This window comes from Piliocolobus tephrosceles, chromosome 20 (genome assembly GCF_002776525.5).
Source record: "Piliocolobus tephrosceles isolate RC106 chromosome 20, ASM277652v3, whole genome shotgun sequence".
Classification (NCBI taxonomy): domain Eukaryota; kingdom Metazoa; phylum Chordata; class Mammalia; order Primates; family Cercopithecidae; genus Piliocolobus; species Piliocolobus tephrosceles.
Genome location: NC_045453.1, coordinates 9,281,639 through 9,291,403, shown reverse-complemented (window position 1 = coordinate 9,291,403; position 9,765 = coordinate 9,281,639). Strand labels below are relative to the sequence as shown.

General features: G+C 50.0%; 1 protein-coding gene across 3 annotated transcripts in view; it reads right to left on the bottom strand.

Moving 5' to 3' along the window:
- The window catches only part of DLGAP4 (DLG associated protein 4), a 170,938-nt gene that overhangs the window by 79,977 nt on the left and 81,196 nt on the right, over nucleotides 1-9,765 (bottom strand). The window lies entirely within an intron of this gene.

The following is a 9,765-nucleotide window of genomic DNA, read 5'->3' as shown; positions in this document are numbered from 1 at the left end:
CGCCACTGCATCCTTCCTTTGCTTTGCTAACCCAGAGTGCTAGAGATTGGGTTCCAATCCCGGCTCCGCCTCTGGAGGTCTGTGTGATTTTGAACAACATCCGCATTCAACCTCCCTGAGCCTTCCATTCCTCCTGCGTCAAATAAAACAAGCACACCTACGATCTTATGGAGGGCAAAGTGACCACCAGCTCGAGCCCGGTTGGCAGTAGGTGGTGTCTTCACGCTTCCTTGCCTTCCCGGTTGCTGGCTTCTAGCCCGTGAGTCCCCTCTCCTCAGTGATTCCAGGTCCTGTCACTGCCTTGTGGGCCTCATCTCTCCAGGCCGCACCTATGGTAAGTCTGCTAGACGGAGACCCAACTCTTGTTCATGACCTGCCTTGCTGGGTGACCTAGGCAAGTCCTTTCCTTTCTCGCATCTATTTTCCAAAAAATGGAGAAAAGAATTTTTTTTTTTTTTTTTTGAGACGGAGTCTCGCTCTGTCGCCCAGGCTGGAGTGCAGTGGCCGGATCTCAGCTCACTGCAAGCTCCGCCTCCTGGGTTCACGCCATTCTCCTGCCTCAGCCTCCCACGTAGCTGGGACTACAGGCGCCCGCCACATCGCCCGGCTAGTTTTTTGTATTTTTTAGTAGAGACGGGGTTTCACCGTGTTAGCCAGGATGGACTCGATCTCCTGACCTCGTGATCCGCCCGTCTCGGCCTCCCAAAGTGCTGGGATTACAGGCTTGAGCCACCGCGCCCGGCCGAGAAAAGAATTTTTGACGTATCAAAATATTTTGAGGAAAGGCGAAGATGATAATATTTCCAATACCACTGTCATGGTTTTTGCATTAAGGTGTAAAAATAATAAATGGAACTGAGGGTTAGCCAACCATTTTGAATCCAGGCACTGTGCTAAGCACTTTGAAGGTCATAGTTTACTTCATCCTCAGTCACTTATGCTACGCCTGTACTATTCACTTTAAGTTGGTTATTTTTATTTTTTATAGCGACAATAAAAGCCTGTTGCTCAGGCTGGTCTTGAACTCCTCGGCTCAAGCGATCCTTCCACCTCGGCCTCCCAAAGTGTTGAGATTACAGGCGTGAGCCAAGGTTGATTTACTTAGGAAAAAAATAAGGTACATTTGTTATGGGCCTGGACGACCCAAGGCAGCACATACAGCACAGGATGAAATATCATTATTCCACCTCCATCTCCACCCTCCCAAATTCAATAACACACTCCCTGTGTGACCTTGAGCAAGTCCCTTTCCCTCTCTGGGATTCACCAGCCCTATCTGTTCCCTGGAGAGAAACTGGACCAAGGCAAGATTTTTCAAACTGTGGACCATGATTGACACCCTGAATAGAGATCACTGGGGGCACCAATTGAAAAGCAGATTCTGGGCCGAGTGTGGTGGCTCACGCCTGTGATCCCAGCACTTTGGGAGGCTGAGGCGGGTGGATCATGAGGTCAGGAGTTCGAGACCAGCCTGGCCAACATGGTGTAAACCCCATCTCTACTAAAAATACAAAAATCAGCCAGGCATGGTGGTGCGTGCCTGTAGTCCCAACTATTCGGGAGGCTGAGGCAGGAGAATAGCTTGAACCTGGGAGGCAGAGGTTGCAGTGAGTCGAGATCACACCACTGCACTCCAGCCTGGGTGACAGAGCAAGACTCTGTTCAAAAAAGAAAAAGAAAAAAGAAAAAAAGAAAAGAAAAGCAGACTCAGGCCAGGCATGGTGGCTCACACCTGTAATCCCAACACTTCAAGAGGCTGAGATGGGAGGATCACTTGAGCCCAGGAGTTTAAGACCAGCCTGGGCCGGGCGCTGTGGCTCACACCTGTAATCCCAGCACTTTGGGAGGCCAAGGCAGGCAGATCACCTGAGGTTGGGAGTTCAAGACCAGCCTCACCAATATGGAGAAACCCTGTCTACTAAAAATACAAAATTAGCTGGGTGTGGAGGCACATGTCTGTAATCTCAGCTACTTGAGAGGCTGAGGCAGGAGAATCGTTTGAACCTGGGAGGTAGAGGTTGTGGTGAGCTGAGATTGTGCCACTGCACTCCAGCCTGGGCAACAACAGCAAAACTTCTTATCAAAAAAAATAAATTATTAAAAAAAGACTAGCCTGGGCAACATAGGGAGACCCTGTCTCTACAAAAATTTAAAAATTGGGGCCAGGCACGGTGGCTCACGCCTGTAATCCCAGCACTTTGGGAGGCTGAGACGGGCGGATCACGATGTCAGGAGATCGAGACCATCCTGGCTAACACGATGAAACCCCGTCTCTACTAAAAATACAAAAAATTAGCCGGGTGCGGTGGCGGGCACCTGTAGTCCCAGCTACGTGGGAGGCTGAGGCAGGAGAATGGCGTGAACCCGGGAGGCGGAGCTTGCAGTGAGCCGAGAGGGAGATCAAGCCACTGCACTCCAGCCTGGGCAACAGAGTGAGACTCTGTCTCAAAAAAAAAAAAAAAAAAAAATTAGCGGGGTGTGGTGGCATGTGCCTGTGGTTCCTCAGCTTCTCAGGGAGCTGAGGTGGGAGGATTGCTTAGGCCTAGGAGGTCAAAGCTGCAGTGAGCTGTGATGGTGCCATGGCACTCCAATTTGGGTGACAGAGTGAGACACTGTCTCAAAAACAGGGACAGGGAAGAGTGAGGATCCATATACGCAGCACACAGTAGGCACTTGATTAATCAGGCATGTCCTAGTCCCAGGCTTGGTGGAGCCCAGACAGGAAGCCTGCCTTCGGCCCAGCATCCTCTGTGGAGAGGTGCCTGTTCCAGCAGTAGGGAATTTTGGTTCCTCATTACTCACTCTAGGAAGGCCTCCTGGGTCCTCCCATTATTCTCTGACCCTATGGCCCCTGTCCTGACCTCACTGTCACTTATCTAGACCACTGCATCAACCTGTGAGTGGCCTCTCAGCCTCTAATCCATCCTGCCCATGTTGCTAGAGGACTTCCCCTGCAAATCCTGCAACATACCTTCATCACCCATGCTTGTACCTCTTTACCAGGACTGGGTGGCTCCCACGCACAGGGGACAATGGAGAACTCAGGGCTTTGAAGTCAGGCACACCCAGGTGGGAAACAGCTCCCTGATCTACACGCTGGGTGACTTTGACCTTGATAGATAATCACCTTCTCTAGGCTGACGTTTGTGAAATATCTGTAAATGTGTGTGCGTGTGTGTGTGCACATGCATGTTGGGATAAGTGGGCTAGATCAGGAATTGCAGATGTATGTAATTCTTCTGGCTACAGCAGACATCGCGAATTGATGGTGGCACCTTTCTTTGCTTAACCACATCTCAGAACTGAGCTCCAGGGATCAGAGATGACACGTGGTTCAAGTCCATTTGCAATCTCTGGACATGATGGTCTTTGAGTTTCCTCTTAGCCCTGACACTGTGGGGACTAGATGGGTTGGGCTGACAAGAGCCTGGGGTGGATTAAGGGGACGGGTGGGCCCAGGGGAGGGCTGGAGGACAGGGTTGACTGGAGGGTTGACTGTGTACTGCAATTTTATCCATCTCCCCTCCTGCATATGGAGTGTGGGGGCGTGGTTAGAGGTAGGAGGGGAGTCAGTCAGAGAAGAAGCTGGGGGATGGAAGATGGGACAAAGCAGGGCAGGCATAGCAGCTGGTGACTGGATTGTCACAGATGGGAGGTACCCGTGGGTCCCCAAACCAAGGCCTCCCAACACAGATAGAGACTTTGAGGCCCAGGGAAGCCAGGGAACGGCAGGAGCCCACTCAGAGTGACACAGATCTCAGGGTCCCTGAGCAAGGAGCAAGGGTGGTTCCCAGGCCTGGAGCCCATCCCAGCTCAGCCTAGAGCCACAGGCACTGTCAGGGAGTGAGCCCAAGTGTGTGTGCCTGTGTGCTTGCATACACTCAGGTGCAGAGAATGCAGCTGGCAGGAACGGGGGTATACCCCGCAGCCCACCACCATGCCTGCCCAGGCCCCTGGCTGCCATCACAGCCTCCCTGTGATTCAGAGGGAGTGGGAGAGACACAGAAAGGGAGGAAGGGGAGGAGGGCGAGAAACTGAGAGGGAAGGAAGGCAGAGAGGGTGGGAGGGAGAAGCAGAGAACTGAGGGAGACAGACAGAAGGCAAAGATGGTGGGGGGAGAAGGAGGAAGAGGAAGGGAGGGTAAGCTGGAAGAGAGAGAGGGAGATGGGCAGAGTAAGAGAAGGGAGGGAGGAGGAGGGAGGATGTTCTCCTTTTTCTCAGAGGCATAGAGAGAGAAGAGGCAGGAGGGGGCAGATTGGGGAGTGACGGCACCCCCAAGCACCCTTCTAGATAGGTCCTTTGGCTGGGGAGGGGCACGCATCCACAGCGGCTGCTTCTCCCACCATCCCAGCTAGAGTTGACCCCGCCTGCCAGTCACCTGCCAGAGCTATTTCTGGAATGTGGAATCTGGGTCAGACAGGGGGAGGGAGAAGGGGACAGCAGTAGTGGCACTGGCAGTGGGGAACTGGCCAGGCACATGTGGGTGGGTGGGCAGGAAGGCAGCTCCTCGCCCTGCCCATGCCCTGCTTGAGAGGGGCTCTCACTGCCTCAAAACTGCCGCTCCCCCACATCTACCCACTAGCCTACACAGATGCCTCTGTGAGAGGGACAGAGCCTTCATGCCCCTCAGCAATGTGAGGGCTCAGAACAGCCCTGGGGGTGGGGACAGGACCTGATTGCTCACTCCTTGGAAACAGATGCTGAGGAGTAAGGGGGCAGTCTTCTGAGCAGGGGTGACCCTGCAGGGAGACAGTAGCTGGATGTGCAGTGGTGAGGATGTGCCTGTGTGTGCTGGTGTTTGTCTGTGGAGGGAGTGATTTTGGGCAGGCTCGCCATATATGGTTGTACAAGTTTTATACTGATCAAGGATGCTACATATCGGGGGCGGGGAGAAGCCATTCACCACACAGACATGATTTAATTATATAATTATTATGACAAATTTCTGGCAAATGGAAGTAAAGGACCTTATTCCAATAAAAAGTGTGACATGACAGTTTTTCAACAGATGGCAGTTAAGTGTCTTAAGGAATGCCCTTTCTTTCTTTCTTTTTTTTTTTTTGAGACAGAGTCTCGCTCTGTCACCCAGGCTGGAGTGTAATGGCGCAATCTCGGCTCACTGCAACCTCTGTCTTCCGGGTTCAAGTGATTCTCCTGCCTCAGCCTCCCGAGTAACTGGGATTATAGGTGCCCAGCTAATTTTTGTATTTTTAGTAGAGACGGGGTTTTGCCATGTTGGCCATTCTGGTCTCGAACTCCTGACCTCAGGTGATCCACCCGCCTCGGCCTCCCAAAGTGCTGGGATTACAAGTGTGAGCCACCACGCCCAGCCTCTTTTTTTCTTTTTCTTTTCTTTCTTTCTTTTTTTTTTGAGACGGAGTCTCACTCTTATCGCCCAGGCTGGAGTGCAATGGCGCGATCCCAGCTCACTGCAACCTCCGCCTTCTGGGTTCAAGTGATTCTTCTGCCTCAGCCTCCAGAGTAGCTGGGATTATAGGCGCCTGCCACCACGCCCAGCTAAGTTTTGTATTTTTAGCAGAGACAGGGTTTCACCATGTTGGCCAGGCTGGTCTCGAACTCCTGACCTCAGGTGATCCACCCGCCTTGGCCTCCCAAAGTGTTGGGATCACAGGTGTGACCCACCGTGCCACGCCTCTTTTTTCTTTTTTTAAAGACAGGGTCTCATTCTGTTACCCAGGCTGGAGTACAGTGGCATGATCATGGCTCACTGCAGCCCGACCTCCCAGGCTTAAGCAAATCCCACCTCAGCCTCCCAAGCAGCTGCGATCACCATGCCCAGCTAATGTTTTTATTTTGTAGAGACAGGTTCTCACTGTGTTGCCCAGGCTGGTCTTGAACTCCTGGGCTCAAGTGATCCTCCCACCTTGGTCTCCCAAAGCATTGGGATTATGGGTATGAGCCACACTGCACCCGCCTCTGTTTCTTTTTAGACAGGGTTTTGCTCTGTCACCCAGGCTGAAGTGCAGTGGCTAACTAAAAAAATTTTTTTGTAGAGATGGAGTCTCACTATGTTGCTGAGGCTGGTCTTGAACTTCTGGCCTCAAGAGATCCTCCCACCTCAGCCTCTGAAAGTGCTGGGATTATAGCACCATGCTCAGCACTGTACCTGGCCTGAGCTTGCTCCTTTTGGATGCATTTGTTAAAGACTTACAAGACAAAGGAGCCAAGCATAGTGGCTCATGCCTGTAATCCCAGCACTTTGGGAGGCCAGGGCAGGCGTATCACTTGAGGTCAAGAGTTCGAAACCAGCCTGGCCAACATGGTGAAACCCCCGTCTCTACTAAAAATACAAAAATTAGCCAGGCATGGTGGTGCCTGCCTGCGGACCCAGATACTTGGGAGGCTGAGGCAGGAGAATGACTTGAACCTGGGAGGCGGAGCTTGTAGTTAGCCGAGATCATGCTGTTGTACTCCAGCCTGAGTGACAGAGGGAGACTCTGCCTCAAAACAATAAAAAAAAAAAAAAAAAGACTTACACAAGAAAAAGGCCAAGCGCAGTGGCTCACGCCTGTAATCCCAGCACTTTGGGAGGCCAAGGTGGGTAGATCACCTGAGGTCAGACGTTCAAGACCAGCCTAGCCAACATGATGAAACCCCATCTTTACTAAAAATACAAAAGTTAGCTGGGTATGGTGGCACACCCCTGTAATCCCATCTCCTTGGGAGGCTAAGGCAGGAGAATGGCTTGAATTCAGGAAGTAGAGATTGCAGTGAATTGAGATTGTGCACTTCAGCCTAGACAACAGAGCAAGACTGTCTTAAAAAAAAAAAAAAAAAAAAAAAAAAAAAAAAAGAAAAGGAGGAACTCAAAAGAAATAGCTAGGCCAAGTGCCATGGCTCACACCTGTAATCCCAGTACTTTTACAAGGCCAAGGTGGGAGGATCACTTGAGCCCAGGAGTTCAAGACCAGCCTGGTAGAACATAAGGTGACCCCATCTCTACAAAAAATTTAAAAATTAGCCAGGCATGGTACTGCATGCCTCTGGTCCCAGGTATTCAGGAGGCTGAAGCAGGAGGATCACTTGAGCCCGGGAGGTCAAGGCTATGGTGAGCTATGACCATGCCACTGCACCCATGCCTGGGTGACACATGGAGATCCTGTCTGAAAAAGTAAAAAATAGCCGATCTTCAAGGAGTGTTTAGAGGAAAGGGAAGGAGACCAGAACTTGCTTAGTTGGAAAATAAATTTGTCAACTCCAGCCCCTCCAGACAGTAAACCATTCTCAAATTAAGATACAGCTTCATTAGGCACAGTGGCTCACACCTGTAATTCTAGCACTTTGGGAGGCCGAGGCAGGCGGATCACCTGAGGTCAGGAGTTTGAGACCAGCCTGATCAACATGGAGAAAATCCTATCTCTACTAAAAATACAAAATTAGCTGGGCGTGGTAGTGCATGCCTGTAATCCCAGCTACTTGGGAGGCTTGAGGCAGGAGAATTGCTTGAACCCAGGAGGCAGAGGTTGCGATGAGCTGAGATCGCGCCATTGTACTCCAGCCTGGGCAACAAGAGCAAAACTCAAAAAAAAAAAAAAAAAAAAAGATATCCTCAGGGCAAAGATCAAACCAAGATCATGACCAGTTAAGATGCAGTATGTGCACAGGATCAAATCAAGGTGTGGTTATAATATCTCTTATTAACACTCTAAAAATAGTAGAGCCAGGCGTGGTAGCTCACACCTGTAATCCCGGCACTTTGTGAGGCCGAGGTGGGTGGATCACTTGAGGTCAGGAGTTCGACACCAGCCTGGCCAACAAGGTGAAACCCTGTCTCTACTAAAAATACAAAAATTAGCCGGGCAAGGTGGCGGGCACCTGTAATCCCACCTACTTGGGAGGCTGAGGCACAAGAATTGCTTGAACTTGAGAGGTGGAGGTTGCAGTGAGCCAAGATCGCACCACTACACTCCAGCCTGGGCGACAGAGAGAGAGACTCTGTCTCCATCAAGCAAGCAATCAATCAATCAAGATACCAGGTAGCAGATGCTATTATCTGGTCAAAAGGGCCTACAAAAGCTTAAGGGCATGGTCCCACAGAAGCCCAAAGTAAGCATCAAGTCAAGAGAGAGGCATGACTCAAACACAATTATGGGTATGGCTTTTGGCACTTGAAATTACAAGGAATCAAATACATAGAAAACTCATCAAATGTTTGAGGTAAGTGCATGGGTAAGATTGACCAGCTTAGGCTAAAGGGAGTAAGACCATTCAAGATGCAAAAGACATCTAGTTCCCTAACTTTCTTTAGGAAGGAAGCAAGCTAAGAAAGGTATTCCACTGCCCAAGACTATATTCTCCAAGTTCTCTTTAGAAGTGGCCAAAAATTCTGATGGAGAAGTAAGTGCTTTCAGAGAGCAGAATCAAGAGCTGTGGAGAACAACAGACTAGAAAATCAACCCCAGGGAGAACTTGGACCTAATCAACAAATCTTAATGCATTTGCCCAGCAGTTGCTCAGGACTTCAGAATTGCTGTGGATCAGTAAGTCTCTGAATCTCCATTTTCCTCTTTTCTGAACAGGAGTGTTAACTGCAGTTATCCTGTCCCTGTTTCACCAGTGTATGCTGTGTGGTTGGGGAGGGTTAGACTGTGGGGTAGAAAAGTAGTTTCTTTAAAAAATTAAGTCAATTGTTCAACAGAAGCCACATCCAGACCTGACATAGATAGATCTTAAGAGTCTGATCCAATCTCATGATTTGATGAGATTTTTGGGGGTCTTGGGAATAAACATTTTCTACATGGAAAGGGCATAAGTAAATACAGTCAAGACAATGGATGATGGAGCACTGAATTGTTGACCCTGATTCTTTTTTTTTTTTTTTTTTTTGAGACAGAGTCTTGCTTTTGTTGCCCAGGCTGGAGTGCAATGGTGCAATCTCGGCTCACTGCAACCTCCACCTCCTGGGTTTAAGCGATTCTCCTGCCTCAGCCTCCCGAGTAGCTGGAATTACAGGCAGGCACCACCACGCCTGGCTAATTTTTGTATTTTCAATAGAGACGGGGTTTCGCCATGTTGACGAGGCTGGTCTCAAACTCCTGGCCTCAAGTGATCCACTCGCCTCGGCCTCCCAAAGTGCTGGGATTACAGGCATGAGCCGCCATGCCCAGCCAGAGCCTGATTCTTTACCCCCCCCCCCACCGTGGCCACACCCTTTGCCATATGAATATAGTTTCCTACACAAAGGTGAGCAGGTACTTCTCCATCCCTTGTCTATAAGCTCAGTCATATGACTTGTGTTAGCCAATAGGATGTTAGCAGGTGTGACATGAGCAGAGGCCTTGAAATGTGCTTGTTTGGTTAGTTACGCTTGCTCTTCTGTCTTCTGCCATCACCATAAGGAGAATATTCCCTGACTAGACCACTGATCCCAGGAGGACCCTTTGGTCCCAGGAGGAGGATGAAAGACAGGTGGAGCAGAACTGTCCCAACTGACAAACTGGGGAGAAAGAAATAAATGTGAATTGTTGTATTATGCTGATTTTGTGGTTGTTTGTTACGCAGCATAATTGTAGCAAGAGCTGACCAATACAGGGACCCAGGTAATATTGGGACATGTAGCCCATCCCCCGTCTTCAGTCCATTCGTAAGTGACGGGGGTTCGAAAAACTGGTGAGGGATGGTTTATTTGAAGAGAATTGCTAGGGGTGCTGTCTATCCCTCCAGGCCCACTTAATGCTTAGAGAACTTCGCATGGCTGTGAGGATATGGGAGATGTTATCCTTCATCCGAGGCCCCTTTGGAATT